We start from the raw sequence: 17,977 nt of genomic DNA on the forward strand, positions 1-17,977 counted from the left end.
GACACTTCTGGTGCCTGGCTGGTCTCATCACTTGGGGGTAAAGCTGCTGCTTCACCACTGAGGCTGAGCTGATGAAGAGCTGAGTGAAACACGGGGATGGTCCTCTGTGGATTAATGTTATTTGGGGAAAACTTTGCTGTCATCCACCTAAATGTGCTGATCAACAGCATTTGGTAGTTCATATGATAACCTTTAATCTTTGCTGTAATAGTCTTGAATTCTATGTAATCCATAAACTTTAAATCCATTGGAGGTGCTGAGTGGTGCCACCAGAGACTGACTCAAGTTGTGGTCAGAGATATGACATGTGGATGGAGATAATCAATCAACTTTATCAAACCACAGACAGAAGCTGTTAGCGGAGGGGAAAATCCAAGGGCATCATCTATTGCCTCAATAAAGCAGGAGTAATTGATATTCAAATCAAGTTCCCAGGAATTTGAGTATCAGAGCTCCTCGGGCTGCTCCCACTCCACAGTTTGTGTGTGTTGGTCTTTTTCCACGGCACTCTTTGACCCTGGGACGTTGCGCAAGGTGCAGGAGTGGGTCTGGAAAGGTTTCATGTTCAGTTTCTGCTCCTTGATGTACTCAGAGCTGGGTTTTGTCCTGGAATATCAACCTTTCCCTAGGTCTGAGAGTGCTGGAGGTTTCCCAAAGTGAGCAGAGCAGGGGGGAGCTGGCTGGATGCAGGGAACCTGTGTTGGGTGACACCCAGCAGTGAGATCCTCCCCTCTGTTCTGGGAAAGACCCAGAGCAGGGTGATGGAGAGGAAATGGGAGAATATTTGACATCCAGCTGGGCTGCTCAGCCTGGAATTTGGGGGATGTGAGATGGGAAGTGGCCTTGGGGATGGGCAAACGCCTTCCAGGGATGTGCTCACATGCCATCAGCTCTGTGGGTAAAAGCAGTGAGCTGCAAAATGTGAAACCAGCACATTTCACCCTTTTGCAGGTTTGAACTGGGCACTGAGATCTCTAACCCAGGGCTGGATGGAAACGAGGAGGTGCATCCCACAATTCACAGATCCATGAAAGCAAGCACCGCGTGCTTTTAGCAATGGTTTGTGATTCGGGCCGTTAATCTGGGTCATTTGGGCAGGTTTTGCCTTCTGTAAACCGTGATGGCTTTTGCCTGGGGAGGAACGTTAGAAATGCAAATGAGAGAAGTGTTTGGCAACAAAGCACCGGGTAACCCTGCTCCTCACGGGGTGCTTGTCCTGACACATCTGCCCGCTGAAGGATGTGCTCTGAGGCCGAGGAGCTGAGCTGGGAAAGTCTCTGTGGACACTTCTAGGGCTCAGGATTGACAGAGGATTTGCTGCTGGCACACCACGCGTGTGGAGCTGCCAAGTTCAAAGGGCAACCTTGAAGTTAAAGTTCTGTGGCCAAAATTCCATTAAGTCTGTCAGCTGAAGGGCTTTTTTTGGCCAGTTACAAAGCAGGGATGAGGAGCACTGTAAAAAAGACAAATCTCTTGCTTTTCATGAGCCAACAGGAGGTGGTTGGACAGCTGGAATCCTCCCTGTTAGCTGGGGTCACCTGTCACGATAAAATTGGTGTTTTGTCACGTGGCTGTGCTGAAAAGGTCCCGGGAACAGAGCCCAGATGTGAACCCAGGCTGAATTTCTGGGCAAGGGCTGCTCCAAAACCAAATCCTGCTCTGTGCCCTGCAAGACGTGGCATGTCCTGAGAGGAACATACCTGAGGGCTGGGATTGTCACGTGTGCTCCTGGTGTGTCACAACAGCCACAGATGAGGGGGGAGAATGAGTGAGTGTTATGCTGGTCCTAAAGATCAGCCTGGAAAAATAACGTGGCCTTTCTGGATTATTATGTCTCACATTTATTCACCGGGATTGAGACCAATTTGGATCCTCTGTGAAGAAAGACAGACAGGAGAACGTTTGGAGCTTATTTAGCACAGGGAGGCCACATTTCTTAACTCGTAGGGGCTGATCCCAGTGCTCAGATTGTCCAGTTCCTCCAGGTTTCGAAGTAAAAGTGGGAATGTTTGTAAGGCATTTTGGGGTAAGGCGAATGCACTGCCTCTGCCTGATGAGCTTTGCTGTGTTCTTTACATGTCTTGGATGAAGCAGGACGAGCAAGAGCGGTGGAAGGACCTGAAGCCGCAGGGAGGGAGGTAAATCGATGCCAGATTTTGCTAATGTTTGCTTAAATTTGCAAAAATTTTTAAAATTTGCTTTAATTTGCTTTTCTCGGGGTGGTGCGCGCTGGCTGCACTTCCCGGGCAGGCCGGGAGAGGGCGCAGGACTCTCTGCGCTCAGCGGTTCCTGCGCTAATTCCTGAAAAATTCCCCAAATTCCCCCAAAAATGAGCCCGAATCTGCCTCGGTGTCCCGGCACATCCCTGTCACCTCCCCCGAAGTGCCACCCCAGCACGGGAGGGACGTGGGGCTGTGGCAGCGAGGCCAGAGGAGGCTCCAGGAGGATGAGAAATGAGGATTATTCAGCCTTTTTCTGCAGAAGAGACCGGGGCTGACCTCATTGTGACCTTCCTGTGCACGAACTGAGCCCAGCCAGAGAATCTCTGCAATGGCCTGGGGTGACAGGACAAGGGGGAGTGGCTTCAAACTGAAAGAGGGAAGGTTTAGATGGGATATTGGGAAGGAATTCTTTCCTGGGAAGGTGACACAGGGAAGCTGTGGCTGCCCCTGGATCCCTGGAAGTGCCCAAGGCCAGGCTGGATGGGTTTTGGAGCACCCTGGGAAGGTGTCCCTGCCATGGCAGGGGTGGCACTGGGTGGGGTTGAAGGTTCCTTCCAACCCAAACCATCCTGGGGTCCTGTGATTCTACAGAGAAATGGATTGGTTTATTTGGGGTTGGTTTGTTTGTTTGTTTTGTTTGTTTCCTTGTTTTCCTCCCTCAAGGCCAAGGGTAAAACCGACCCTGAACTCTCCAGAGTTCAGGTGGAAGGGGCTGAGGATTTATTCTGGGTCTGTGCACTACCCGGGGGGGGTTCTGCTCTTCCCTTGTTTTTCTGCTGAGTGGGGAGCAGAAATCCCCTCCCCCTGAGTACCAAGCGCTAAATCCTCCCCGTTTTTCTCCTTAATTTAACCCAAAGATGTTCAGCCGTAATTCAGAGGCCTCAAGCAATGAGCCAAGCACCTGTAAAAACCTCCCAGGAGCCAAATTAAGCCGAAGCTTAAGTGGTATTTGGGCAGGGGTAATTTGGGCATTGGCTGTAAGCCACTCCTTGTCTGAGCATTCACCTCCTGACCGGGGGAATTTTACCTGGTGCTCATGAAAACCTCCATTCCTCTGCTTTGTTCCCCTCCTAATTTCCCCCCATTCTTGTTAATCAAAGATGAGTAGGAAATGCTGAGGAGCAGAGGGTTTCATTCCCACTTTCGGGCTGGCATTTGGAACGCTGGGCTCTGCTGTCCCCTCATCATGACCTGGTGTCCCTGCAGAGCTGGCACAGCCACCACAGCTCCAGCACATCTCAGGGCAAGGTTGGGATTTTCCAGGAGGATTTGGCTGCTCCCTCGGCCTCTGAAGCTGAGCTGGGTTCTGAACACCACAGAGAGGTGGCACGGGTGGAATTCAGCATTTCAGCTCTCTGCATTCCACACTGCCTTTATTTCTCCCCATCCCCGGGTGGATCCTGGGGCTCTGACTGGTTTTTCACCTCTGCCCTTTTTGCTGGGGGTTTGGGGTTTCTACAGCAACATTTCCACTTTTATGATGTTGAAAGCTGCTCATTCCAAACATTTTCATGTGTTAATCAAAGATGAGAAGGAAATGCTGAGGAGCAGAGGGTTTCATTCCCACTTTCGGGCTGGCATCTGGAACGCTGGGCTCTGCTGTCCCCTCTGCCACCATGACCCGGTGTCCCTGCAGAGCTGGCACAGCCACCGCAGCTCCAGCACATCTCAGGGCAAGGTTGGGATTTTCCAGGAGGATTTGGCTGCTCCCTCGGCCTCTGGAAGCTGAGCTGGGTTCTGAACACCACAGAGAGGTGGCACAGGTGGAATTCAGCATTTCAGCTCTCTGCATTCCACACTGCCTTTATTTCTCAAATCCCCGGGTGGATCCTGGGGCTCTGGTTTTTCACCTCTGCCCTTTTTGCTGGGGGTTTGGGGTTTCTACAGCAACATTTCCACTTTTTTGATGTTGAAAGCTGCTCATTCCAAGCATTTTCATGTGGGCCATCAAAAAGCCATGGCTGTCTGTAATTTATAGATCAGGGTGTGCTGAGCTCGCTGCTGCCTGCCCAAAGAGAGTTCAAAAATCAGAATTTGCACATTTCTTCTGACAGGGAACCTCACTGAGAATCAATTTTCTGTCGATGTTTTCTGTCTGTGAGGAAGAAAAACAAATCCCAAGCGAGTCACAGCATCCAGGACTATTTTACTCTTCTTAATATTTTATCTTCCTGCTTCCTCCTGCTCCTAAATATGAACCATTACTGGATTCATATTGCTTTAGAAAACAGTACAGAAAATTGATTTTCCTCCTTGTAACTTCCTGGAGCTGTCAGGAGCAGCCAGGACTGGAAACTGGTGCAGAACCTCAGAGCTTCTTTCTTTAAACATGGTGATATTCCCAACATGTCATGATTTATAGGAGTTTGTCAATTGCAGTCTTTCAAGCAGCTGCTGTCTTGATGCTTTGATCATTCGCAGGTTTAAAAAAAAAAAAATTTATTTAAATTATATATAATATACTTTATGTAAATCTATAAAATAAAAAATTATATATAATATATTTTATATAAAATATATTATATATAAAATACATGTAATATATAATATGTATACTGTAATATATATCATGTATAATATATAATATATAATATATAATATATAATATATAATATATAATATATAATATATAATATATAATATATAATATATAATATATAATATATAATATATAATATGTGATATATATTATATCTTATGTATTATGTATTATGTATTATATAAAATATATATTATATATAATATGTAATATATAATATAAAATATATACTATGTAATATATATACTGTAATATATATAATGCATAATGTATAAAATTTAATATATAATTTATAATATAATATAATATATTATATAATATATAATATATTAAATATAATAGATAATAAACATTTAATTTAATATATTTAATATATTCAGTAATATATAATATATATTATGATGTATAATCTATATATTAATAAAGATTTAAATTTTTTTCCTTTTCAAATATTATCTGTCGTTCAGGGTGAGGAGCTCACTGTGGTTTGCAGTCAGAATCTGCAGCTCCAGAGCCCACCCTGCCTCATTCCTGGCAGGCATCACAGCCTGGAATTTGGCCCAGGCAGGAATTTTCTGGGATGCCATCAGGAAGATGGGATGGTTAAAGCAGGGATGTGAGTTTGGCCTTCCGTGCAGCTGAGGCTGGGCACACAGGAAGAGAAAATGGGATTTTTTGTAGGGGTGTGTTGACCCCAAAGCACCTCTGCAAAGGCAGGGGAGGAAGTGGCCAGGCTTGTAAAAGCCCTGGAATGTGTGCTGTGTCCTGAGCCATGCCAGCACCACGGGATCCTGGCATCCTTGGGCTCACAGGGACCTCAGAGCTCGTCCCAAAATCCCCCCTGCCACATGCAGGGACACCTCCCCTGTCCCAGCTGCTCCCTGGTGCTCTCTGGAACAGCTGAGAGTGGTCAGCAAATTGTCCACAGCCAACTCTGGAACAGCCACATCCATTTTTCACCGGAAAAAATCACTTTGAGTGGGCAAGAATGACTTCCTGGTTTCATGTGGAACCAAAGTGAGCGTTGTTTGGCAAAGATTTACTCTAAAAGATTCACTTTAATCTTTCTTTGGCAAAGATTTACTTTAAAATCTCAGTTCTGTGCCTTTTTGGGGGTGTTTTTGGGATGGAAAACAAACCAGTGCAGCAATGTCACTGCACAAACAATTTCCAAAACAAATTGAACCAAACCAAGCAAGGATTTGCTATAAAATCTCAGTTCTGTGGCTTTCTGGGGGTGTTTTTGGGATGGAAAACAAACCAGTGCAGCAGTGTGAGTGCACAAACAACTGACCAAACAATTGAATCAAACCAAGCAAGGATTTGCTATAAAATCTCAGTTTTGTGGCTTTTTTGGGGTGTTTTTGGGATGGAAACAGGTCAGTGCACCGATGTCACTGCACAAACAACTGCCAGCTGCTTCAGCAGGACGAGACTGGCAGGATAATTCCCCCTGGAAGGTGGCTGAGGTGCCACAGCCAGATGTTTACCAGCTGCATGACCTGGAAAGGGATTAAACCTGACTCAGTTGGATGTGGGTCACCCCAGCCCCGTCCCCTTCCATGTCCTGCCGTGTCACCCCGCTGGACTTGTCACTTTGTCAGGCCACAGGTGCCCAGGGTTTCAGCTGGGAATGCCAAAATCCTGGCTCACAGCTTGCAACAGCTCCTGGCAGAGCCAGGCAGGGCTTCAGTCACGGCTTGCAGGGGCTGGGCTGGCCCAGGGCTGGCTCTCAGGAGCTGCCAGGCTGGCACAGCCTCGCTCTGCCAGCCCAGCCCTGGCACTGCCAGGACTGCAGCAGGAAGCAGGGTGGCCGTGCCAGGAGCTGAGGAGGGTGCTGGGAAGGGTGGATTTCGGGGCTCAGCGGGAGGAGGAAGTGAGCCACGCTGAGGGATGAGTGGTTTCAAGCTGGTTTTGTGGTTTTGCATTGCCAGGAAAGTGTGTGGATCCCGTGGAGCAGAGAAGGCATCCATGGAAGCATTTTAAGGAAAAGCTGTTTCCCCCTTTTCTTTCCTATTTTTCTATTTTCAATTTTTTACTTTCCACCTTCTATTTTCTATTTTCTCTATTTCTATTTTTCTGTTTTCTATTTTCTATTTCCTATTTCCTCTATTTCTATTTCCTATTTTCTATTTTCTACTTTCTACCTTCTATTTTCTATTTTCTCTATTTCGATTTCCTATTTTTCTATTTTCTATTTTCTATTTCCTATTTTCTCTATTTCTATTTTCTATTTTCTACTTTCTACCTTCTATTTTCTATTTTCTCTTTTTCTATTTCCTATTTTCTATTTTCTTTCCAATTTTCCCATTTTTTATTTGATTTTTCTCATTCCCATGCATTACCATCACAGTGGAATTCTGTTGGCTGCTTCCAAGGAAAGAAAGGAAAACATTCTCTCACTCTCCTCATACCCTCTGAGAAGGTATTTCAGACATTCTGCATTTTATTTTTCATTTGTGTTTCCTCCTGAAATCCCGCCCTCTAGAAATTCTACCCTCTAGAAATTGCATTATCACTGCAATGGTCACGTTTGTGCTCTTGAGCAAAATTCAGAGAAGGCTCCTGGGGTCAGGGAAGATGGCCTTGAAATAGTTCAAGGTGTTGCACAACTGGGCTGGGATGTGAGCTTGCAAACAGCATTTTCCCTGTGGAATTTGAGGATCACGTGGGTTCGTTGCACAGCCCAGTGTGAAATCCTGCCTGCACTTGCACTTGGCCTGCTGCAGAAAATTCCTGGGGTCAAGAAAAACTTGTTTCATGTTTGTCAGAGCTGTGGAGGGGCTGGGGGCTGCCAGGGCATCCAGAGGTGCCACAGCATCCTTTCACCCACAGGTGCCACGCTCTGGGGTGGGTCATCAGCAGCTAAAGGTGAAAGGAGGGTGTGGAGAAAGGGGAGAAATTCACAGGGAAATTCCCCTCCTGCCTCTGGAAGGCCAAACATTTCCACCATGGAACAGCTCCCTGGAGGTTTGGGGGCTGTGGGTCCCAAGGCAGAGCTGAGGGGATCCAGGCTGGCATCCCCCTGCAATGCCATTCCCTTGCTGTGCCATCCCTTGCAGTGCCATCCCTTACAATGCCATCCCTTGCAGTGCCATCCCTTGCAGTGCCATCCCTTACAATGCCATTCCCTTGCAGTGCCATCCCCTTGGAATGCCATCCCTTGCAGTGCCATCCCTTGCAGTGCTATCCCCTTGCAGTGCCAGCTCCTTGCAGTGCCACCCCTTGCAGTGCCACCCCTTGCAGTGCCATCCCTTGCAGTGCCATCCCTTGCAGTGCCATCCCCTTGCAATGCCATCCCTTGCAGTGCCATCCCTTGCAGTGGCATCCCTTGCAGTGCCATCCCTTACAATGCCATTCCCTTGCAGTGCCAGCTCCTTGCAGTGCCATCCCTTGCAGTGCCATCCCTTGGAGTGCCCTCCCTTGCAGTGCCATCCCCTTGCAATGCCATCCCATTGCAATGCCATCCCTTGCAGTGCCATCCCCTTGCAGTGCCATCCCTTGCAATGCCATCCCTTGCAGTGCCATCCCTTGCAATGCCATCCCTTGCAGTGCCATCCCCTTGCAGTGCCATCCCCTTGCAGTGCCAGCTCCCTTGCAGTGCCATCCCTTGCAGTGCCATCCCTTGCAGTGCCATCCCTTGCAGTGCCATCCCTTACAATGCCATTCCCTTGCAGTGCCATCCCCTTGGAATGCCATCCCTTGCAGTGCCATCCCTTGCAGTGCTATCCCCTTGCAGTGCCAGCTCCTTGCAGTGCCACCCCTTGCAGTGCCATCCCTTGCAGTGCCATCCCTTGCAGTGCCATCCCTTGCAGTGCCATCCCATTGCAGTGCCATCCCCTTGCAGTGCCATCCCTTGCAGTGCCATCCCTTGCAGTGCCATCCCCTTGCAATGCCATCCCTTGCAATGCCATCCCCTTGCAGTGCCATCCCTTGCAGTGCCATCCCATTGCAGTGCCATCCCTTGCAGTGCCATCCCTTACAGTGCCATTCCCCTGCAATGCCATCCCCTTGGAGTGCCACCCCTTGCAGTGCCATCCCTTGCAGTGCCATCCCCTTGCAGTGCCACCCCTTGCAGTGCCATCCCCTTGCAGTGCCACCCCTTGCTGTGCCATCCCTTGCAGTGCCATCCCTTGCAGTGCCATCCCTTGCAATGCCATCCCTTGCAGTGCCATCCCTTGCAATGCCATCCCTTGCAATGCCACCCCTCGCAGTGCCCTGGGAGGTGGCAGAGGTGCCCAGCCAGGTGTTTGCTGTGGCTGGGAAGAGAGGAAGAGCCCCCAGCTGTGCCCAGCTGTGCCCAGCTGAGCTGGCCCCATCCCTGGGCGGTTTTCCCCGCCCGTTTTCCATCCCGAGGCCCCTCGTGCTGCAGGAAAGCCCGTGCCCACCTTTGCCCTCCCCTCCCCCGGGCACGGCCCGGGCTGTGCTTTCCAGCGGGCCCTGGGTGCTGCAGAGAGCCCGTCCAGCCACCTGCCCCAACACTCTGGAACAAAGCTCTGTAGGAAACCCATGGAGCTGCAGGCTGGGGGCTTGGCTGGCAATGAATTCCCTGATTTTCAGCCTGCCTGCCTTTGGAAGTGGCTGAGGATAGCGTGGATAATGTTTTGTAAAGCTCTTCTAGCCACCAGGAGTGCACATTTTTAGCTGCAGTGTGTGCCTCAGTGTTTCCCAGCCTTATTTTAGTGAAGCATTTTGTGTTGGGCAGCCCTGAAATGTTAAAGAGAAAAGGTGAGCTGGGCTTAGATTCTCTCCCTGCCGCTCTTTGTTTTCTATGTCACGTCTGTGGGATCTGTTTTTACTGTGCTCAGCTCAGGGAAGGTCACAAGTTTTTATTATAATGGTTTAAAAAAAGCATTTTAATATGGCCATAGTGAGTGAGAAGTACCACCTGTGTTAGGATTGGGGTTCTTGTCATCAGTGAATCGAAGAGGAATTGGCAGAGGAGGTTGAGAGTATCATCTGCACTCTGCAGACAGAGAAAAGGGTCCTGGAGAGGCAGTGAAACCAGGCTGGGAATTGTGTCCTCCCCCTGTGTGACCCTCAGCCAAGGGTCCCAGCGAAAGGATGAGCCCTGACTCCTCCTTGCCTGATTTCTGTGTCCTTTGCCAGCTCAGTTTGCTGAAGATCTGCAGAGCACGGGTGCAGAGCTGCCTGGGATGGGCTGCAGCTCCTCTGATTGACCTCTGCACCCATCACTCAGGTGCCTTTGGGCCAAAGGAGGAAAGCAGCCCCTCCAGGCAGCAGCTGCTCAGCGTGGCAGGCAGAGAGGGTGTGACAACCTGACAATCACCCTGGAGCACCCTGTCCTCTGCCTGGGGAAGGGGAGAGCACTGCAGAGGGAAGAACTGCTCCCAGGGCAGGCAGCTCCTGTCCCGAGGAACAAATGCAGAGGGACGAGCCCAGATGACACCATTTCAATATTAAACGAGCTTTGCTTTGGTTTTTGTGTTCAGACATGTCTGAGCCAGCCCCAGACAGGAGCAGGAGTGCTCCTTGGCCTTCCTGGGAGCACCTTTCTCTGGGAATTGAGCTCTGGTCAATTCTGCTTTGCTGCAGGAATGCTTGCAGTTAATGTTGGCTTTTACTGGAAGAGGATCTGGCAAATCCCATCAAGGTTTGCTCCAAGAGTTGAATATTTTGAGTGCATCTGTGGTGAGATGTTTTGTGGAAAAGCTAAGGATGAATGGAAGGCTCCCTGTGTGTCACCAAATCCGAAGTTTTGTGATGAGTAAGTGACTCTGTTGGGAGCTGTGAGCCAAAATAGAATCCCAGGCTGGTTTGGGATGGAAAGGACCTTAAAAATAATCTCATCCCACCCCCTTCCACTATCCCAGGCTGCTCCAACCTGGCCTTGGACACTCCCAGGGATGGGGCAGCCACGGCTTCTCCGCCTCACCACCCTCACAGGGAGGAATTTCTTCTGAATATCCAATCTAAATCTGCTCTCTTTTGACAAGAGGGAAAACAAAGAGAGTCCTTTTGGTGCTGGGTCTGACCTGAGTGGTTCCCAGCATGCAGGAGGCTGTTCCTCCCCTGGCATAAATGCCCCATGGCTTTGGGGGTGGAAGAGAGGAGTCAAAAGAGAACCAAATTGCAGGAGATGCTCTGAGCTTAGTAAGGCGAAGGACTGAGAGGTGCAAAAGGTGTTTATGTTCTTGATATTTATTTATGGCCTTGGAGGTGGAAGAGAGGAGTCAAAAGAGAACCAAATTGCAGGAGATGCTCTGAGCTTAGTAAGGTGAAGGACTGAGAGGTGCAAAAGGTGTTTATGTTCCTGATAACCCTGGGATATGGAAAAAGCAGGGGTGACTGAGTTATCCTGCCACGTGAGCTTTGTTGTGTCTCCCTTGGTGCTTGGCAGCCTGCCCTGCAGAGCTCCACAGAGCCCTGGGGTGCTGCAAGGTCCAGCATGGAGGGATTCTGGGTGCCAGTTTGGCTGATTATTGAGAGGCTCTGCCTGCAGACCCTTCCCAGGGCAGTGTGAGGGTGCTGGGGGGACACAGGGCAGGGATGGAGCTGCAGCTGCCTGGGGGTCTGGCAGCAGCAGGGGCGTCCCAGCAGCCGTGCCGGGGTTAATCAGCCCAGCAGTAATTGCAAATCTGCAAATCTGAGAGCAGTGCTGAAATGCAAATGATAAATGGGCTGGCTCCCAGCCTGCCCCTGGAGCCTGCCCTCTCTGCCAGTGAGGCAGGCAGGCATTTGGGATGAGTGGAAAATACAGGGTTGGACCAAACGGGCCACAGCAGGGTCGGTCTGGGGGGGCTCATCCCCTCAAAGGCAGCTGAGCTCCCAAAACTCTGAGGGGGGGAAAGTACAGCACTCTGGGATCCTGATTCCTGATTCCCTAAAGGCCATGGAAACAGCTGTGCCTGAGGGTAATTCCTGTGAGCTCCTGTGCCATGAGGGATGCAGAGTTTGGGCTTTCACCCTTGGTGCCAACAGCCATTTAATTTTGGGGGCGTGCACAGCTCAGTCACTGACCCAGGGATTTACTGGGCATGAACCATGAGCTTCTCAGCAGTAATAAACCCCATCCTTAGCTCCTTGGGATTGTTTGAAATTGCAGAGTGGCACAGGGAGTGCGGTGGGATGATTAAAAAAGATCCAAAATGCGTATTCTTATTCTTACTCATATTCTTCTTCTTATTATTATTATTATTATTATTCCTCTCTCCTATGAAAACTGTAATCACAGCAAATTAAAACACGAGAGGTAGTGTTCTCCCCCTTGGAAAAGAAGTCAGATACTCTGATATTTCATGTGCACAGAATAATACATTTAATTTAGCTGTTGCAGAACCCTGAAAATTTACACTGCTTGCCACTGGCTTCCCAACATGTAGGAGTTTAGGCTACTGCATCATTTGGAAGCAGATTACTCTTTAACATAATGCATTTTAAGGTTACTAATTTCAGAAGTTTCTGGGCATCCATTCAAGAGAACAGCTCCTTGGAACAATGTCTGGTTTCATTAGGTTATTGCACAAAATCAGCATTGCATTCAGATACTGCTGTCTCGCAGGATCACCCTGAAGGGTTTTATTCAGCTACTGAAGTGATCCTACAAAATGAGCATCATTTTACCCCCATGTGAAACCCACCAGCAGAAAGGAGGAATTATATGCAATGCTAGCAGGAAACAAAGGCTGGAACACAGCAGTGAAACGGTTTTGTGAAGTTCAGAAAAGGAAAATTGCATCATAAAGAAAATCGGGCTTAATAAATTACCAGTCCTGTGGGAATTGTCTTGTACTCTGAGCAGTAATTCTGGGTATTTCTTCTCATCAGGATGATGAATGGGCTGGTTCTGCCTAAGGGAGCGTGTTTAAGCACAAGGTAAGCACTAAAAATGAAAGCTCTGTGTTTCTGCAGCTGCCCTGGGTGAAATTGGCTTCTCTGAGGAAGAAGCAGAAATCAGGGTGGTTCCAGAGGAAGCTGGGCCAGTGAAATACAGCAGTTTCATTTTGTTCCATCAGACAGAGAGATTATCCCTGGAGAAGTCCCTGCCTTATGCCAAATCACCTCAGCTACCTCAGGCTCTTGATTGTGGGTTCAAATTAGGAGCCAGGAGCTCCCCAGCTGCCCAGAACCTTTGGGTTCACCCAAACCCCCAGCCAGGGAGAGGGAGCTGCACATCAGTTCCTGGACACCATTGTTTTCTAATTTTATTTTTTTATTTTTGAGTTTTGACTGCTGAGTCCCTTTCCTGCAGGACCAGGTGGCTCCTGAAGGTCTGTCAGGTTCTGGATCAGCAGGTGATTTACACCTGCCTGCCTTCCTCTGGAGGTGACTCAGAGGCTGCAGAGTTTCAGGGCAGTTTCTATTTTAAGTTGCTACACCTTGTTGGTGCCTCCTGAGCGGGGCTGGATCTCGTAGCTGATATCACTGACATCTGCAGGGATAATCTGTGGGAGCAGGGTGTCAGCAGGGTACAAATCCCAAGCTTGGGCTGCAGCAAATGGATAAAGACTGAGCAGGGCCCAGTTCCTGGGGGACAGTGACTCCATTTCCCCAATTCCCATCTTTTTTTGGGGTGTTCTCATGCTGCACTCCTGACGTGATTTCTCTTTTTCAGTTTTAAACAGGTAAAATTTTTCAATTTTAACTAGACTCTCAAGACTTTTCAGCTGGAAGAGAAATCACGTGCAGGTGCTGTGACCCTACAAATGCTGCTGTGAGTTCAGGGTTACATTTGCAGCCACAGCAAGCCTGAATATGGATTCAATTTTGTGCATTTTCCCTGGATTTTTGCTCTGGCAAAAGCCTGGCTGTGGCACTGGGTGTGCTGTGCAGGAGAGGGAGCTTTCACTTCTGGATGTCACATCCCTGGTTGTGATGGATTCCTTTGGTTTTGTGAGTGTGTGGGGTTTGTTGCATTACAGAGCTTGTTTGGGGAGATAATCCACTTATCAGACCAAGAACACCTTCTCTCCCTAGCAGACAACAAATTAGCTCTTCCCTTTCTGAGGGAGATAAAAAGGGATATCCTAACCCAGGGGAACAGGGCCATGGCGTGGGGCTGGCAGGAGCAGGAACAAAAGGAGAGGAAGAAAAAAGAAAACCACATTTGTTGAAGAATGGCTGCAAAATCTGAGTGATTTACTGCAGCAACTCATTCATCAGGGGAATTTGGCCTTGCCTCACTCTAATCTAAATTGAATCTAATTTAGATTCCAAGCAAGGGATGGGAATCCTTCCCTGAACCAAAACAAGCCTTGCCACCTCCTACCTATTCATTACTCATTCCTTAATTTGTTTGGGTTTGTTATGTAGGACACTCAGGAAGAATAGCTCAAAGCTGTGAGTGCTGGCTGGGTCTGGTGCTATAATCTCTGCCTTGCTGCACATGGGGCTGGCTTTTGGTTCAGTTTTGATGCAGGGTTGGTTCCCTGCCTCTGCCTGGGGCCCCCAGGAAGTGGGGTGTGAACTTCTTCCTTTTTTTCCTGAGTGCTGAACTGCCTGGGAGAGAACACTGCAGCCTGGGGCTCGAGCAGTTTCTGGGTTTCCATTAAAAGCCAGCTCTGCTCATGCAGAACCACCCAGCAGAGCCATCAGGCAGGGCCTTCCTGGAAGGAGGGACTGGAGGATGGTTCTCTCCACCTCTGGGCTGTCCTGCCTCCTTGACCTACATTCACTTCTTGCTTTATAAGTCAATAAACACAAAACTTGGCCTGCAGTCCGTGTGTGTCTGGGAATGGCACCATCCCTTCCAGGGCTGCCAGCGCCTGCACTGGGGCACAGGGCAGTGAACAATCCTCCTTCAGGACTCTCCTGCTGCTTAAAATGTGTGCCACAGTTTGTTCTGAGCCTGTTTCCTGGGGAGAGATGAGATTTGGGCATTTTTGGGCATTGGTTCCAGCAGCTTCTGCAACCTGGAGCAGCTCAGGGCTGCTTTGGAGCACAACCCAGAGCATGGGGCTGCCTCCTGATTTTTGAATTCTGTGCCTGATCCGTTGCTTCTCCGTGTTCCCTCCCTCCTTCCTGGAAATCCATCTCAGTTCTGAGGTGTCTGTCTCCCTGGGAATGCTCTGCTGCCTGCAGGGATCTCGGTGACCCTGTGGGGATGTGCTCCATGGTCTGGTCACTGTCTCAGTGCCATAAATCCTGTCACACCCACAGACATCATTCCCATTAGACTAATTTGTCTCCTGCTGACTCTGAGCAGAACCTTGGGCTGTGCAGGTTGTTAAACCCCAAGGATAAAGGTGTGGATTGCAAATTCAAGACTTGGGAAAAACCCTGCCTGCAAGCAGTGAGGGAGGAATGGGAGTGGGGAAAATGAGGAGCCCAGCAGGGCTGTGAGAGTGCCTTGGATTTGGGGGTATCTGGAGAATTTGCTGGAAGAAAAAGCAATTTATCAATTTCCCTGCAGGAAATGGTGGACAGGGTTGAACACCCCCATGGGAGCAGAGCATGCTCTGTGTGTGCAGCCCTGGCTGGCAGTGGGCCTTGTGCCACCTCTGCCCTCTTCCAGAGCTGTTTGCCAGCTGCCCCCTCCCAGGCAGCACTGCCAGCCAGCTGCTGATGGGCAGGATTGTGGGAATGCTGCTTCCTCCCCACTTCCTACAGCTCCAGGCAAAGGCTGGGGAGCTCTGCTGGGCTTCAGGAGGAAATTCCATGGAAGCCAAGGCTGGCTTGACCTCATTAGAGGCAACCAAACACCTCCTTTCCCAAGAAGCTTTTCTTGTTGCCCAGGTGGGTGTTGGGGTCTGCTGTTCCAGCCTCCAGGCACTTCTCCTGAGCAGGAATTCTGGCTTCTCCCACAGCCTGCTTCAGTCATGTCTCTCTCTCTCCTGTTTTTCCCTTCTGGAGTTTCCTCCCAGCAGCTGCTCAGCTCTTGGATGCAGTTTGGCATATCCAGGCTGGTGGCACTGTGGTTTGGAGCTGAGAGGAATTTGCATTTTGGTGTTCAGGGAGATTTTTCAGGCATGTAGAGCCACCCCATGAAATATGAAATTGAAACTGAATTATGTTTTTCAAATTCTTAATAATTTCATTGAAGGGATCAGCATTTTTTTTTTAAGAAAGTGGTTTTGAGTCAGCTCTAAAACAGCTGGAGATAAGGAATTGTGAACTAGCAATGTTATCCTGCATTTCCATGGTTCAGCCTGAGATCTGCTGGGCCAGGCAGGGCTGGGCTTTGGGTTGGACCTTTCCAAGTGAGCTGAGCTCTGGGATTTTTGTGGGACAGAGTTTCCATGGGATCAGGAAATGCTGCCACTGCCAGAGTGAGCAGATCCCTTTGGTGGCAATGTCAATACTTGGAGCAAAGCCAGGACAGGACAAGGAGGCAGCTCCTCCTCACAGCTTTGTCTGTCCTGTATGAACCTCCTGAGGCAGCATTTTGGCTTTGAGACTAAAATAACCCACAGGAGGATCTATATTAGGATCTGTATTCTGCTGGAAATGCTCCTGGCTGCAGTAGGTCTTCCTGAAAAACCTCAGCCTGTGCTTGGAATCATGCCATGGATTCCCAAATCTCCCTGAAAAACCTCAGCCTGTGTTTGGAGTCCTGCCATGGATTCCCAAATCTCCCTGAAAAACCTTAGCCCTGTGCTTGGAATCATGCCATGGATTCCCAAATCTCCCTGAAAAACCTCAGCCTGTGTTTGGAGTCCTGCCATGGATTCCCAAATCTCCCTGAAAAACCTTAGCCCTGTGCTTGGAATCATGCCATGGATTCCCAAATCTCCCTGAAAAACCTCAGCCTGTGCTTGGAATCATTCCATGGATTCCCAAATCTCCCTGAGAAACCTTAGCCCTGTGCTTGGAATCATGCCATGAATCTCCAAATCTTCTGAAAAACCTCAGCCTATTCTTGGAATCATTCCATGGATTCCCAAATCTCCCTGAAAAACCTCAGCCTGTGTTTGGAATCATTCCATGGATTCCCAAATCTCCCTGAGAAACCTCAGCCTGTGCTTGGAGTCCTGCCATGGATTCCCAGATTTGGGGTCATTCTTGCTCCATTCTGTGCTGAGTCTGAGTCATGGGAGGTTTTTCAAGCTGCCTGATGAGCACTTTTTGCTGGAAAACATTGAATTAGCAGATCATGGAGCCAGCTTATGGGGAATTGTGGCTATTTGCATATTGACTAACGTGCAGATCATGAAATGCAGGTGATTTGATGCCTCAAGAAGGAAAAATGCTTGGGAAGAGGACAAAAAAACCCCAATGAAACACACTGCCAAAGGATTTTAGTGCTGGAAGCCAGTGGGTCACAGAGTCTCTGAAGCTAAAACCACAGAAGTTTTCAGCTCTCTGAAGCACTGAAGTGCTCCCTGCTCTGTGCTGGCTCCTGCCTGCCCCAGGAGGGCGTTACCAGGTGGGGAAGAGCCCATAAAGCTCTGCCTAGAAAGGGAAATGAGGTGAGGAGGTTTTGCTGAGCAAGGTGAAGGAGGGCAGGGGAAGGACTGACAGCCCTGGCGGGGTCATGGGGCAGCAGGGAAGGAATGGGGGTCACTGTGGGGGTGGAGGTGCCATAAACCGGTCATTAGCGCAGGAAACGGGAAGTGCAGGGCCCTCACCCCTGGGTGTAATGGGTGGCCTTGAGCAAATCACCTCACCTGGGTTTACCCCTGCTCCCACTCTTCCTCCTGGGAGGGAGGGTTTGACTCTCTGGCTCAGGAGATCAAGGATTTTATTATTTTATGGATAGATGTGCACCCAGCGCCCACAGGAGCCAGAGGGAGGTGCAGCACTGACCCTCCTGGTGTGTATTGTCTCTGTAGCTCAAATTCAATATTTATAGACCCCAGAGTAGCTGGGAAAGGAAAATCATCCTTAATACTCTTAACACTCTTTATTCCAGCTGAGGAGCTCTCTGGCATTTTAGAGGAAGCACATTCCTCTGTACATTGAGATGAGCTCCCAGCTTTTCTGGAGGATGTGTGAAGTTTTATTGCTGCTGCCTCAGAAATGGCTTCATCCTCGTGCCTTCAGAGCGTGCACTAATGTGCTTTATTGCCTGAGCTCTCACAGAAACAGAAATATTTGTTTGTGGGCCGTTGCCCCGAGGTGCTGGGAAAGGGTGGTGATGCCTGTGGTGCGGAAGAAAAAGGCTTTTTTTAGAACACCTCATTTCTTGGAAAGTGATGTGTCCATTCCTTGTCTGATTTGCATCAGGATGGGAGGGAGGAGGAAGAGGAAGGACTTTTGTCCAGGGGCAGGGAGTTGCCCTCTGTGGTGGAGTGTGACAGTGTTCTCAGGGGTCCCA

General features: G+C 49.2%; 1 protein-coding gene across 19 annotated transcripts in view; it reads left to right on the top strand.

The window, feature by feature from the left end:
* The first annotated feature begins 1,622 nt into the window (after window positions 1-1,622).
* Window positions 1,623-17,977, top strand: part of SCN3B (sodium voltage-gated channel beta subunit 3) — a 37,162-nt gene continuing 20,807 nt past the window's right edge. For 2 of the 19 annotated variants that reach the window (XR_009489371.1, XM_059867299.1), the window contains exons 1-4: window positions 1,738-2,138; window positions 7,115-7,186; window positions 10,318-10,489; window positions 12,550-12,597. The gene's annotated coding sequence lies outside the window, so the exon portion shown is untranslated. The other 17 variants (XR_009489370.1, XM_059867298.1, XR_009489360.1 and 14 more) reach the window with 14 other exon arrangements.

The sequence above is a fragment of the Haemorhous mexicanus genome, chromosome 24 (assembly GCF_027477595.1).
Source record: "Haemorhous mexicanus isolate bHaeMex1 chromosome 24, bHaeMex1.pri, whole genome shotgun sequence".
Lineage (NCBI taxonomy): Eukaryota > Metazoa > Chordata > Aves > Passeriformes > Fringillidae > Haemorhous > Haemorhous mexicanus.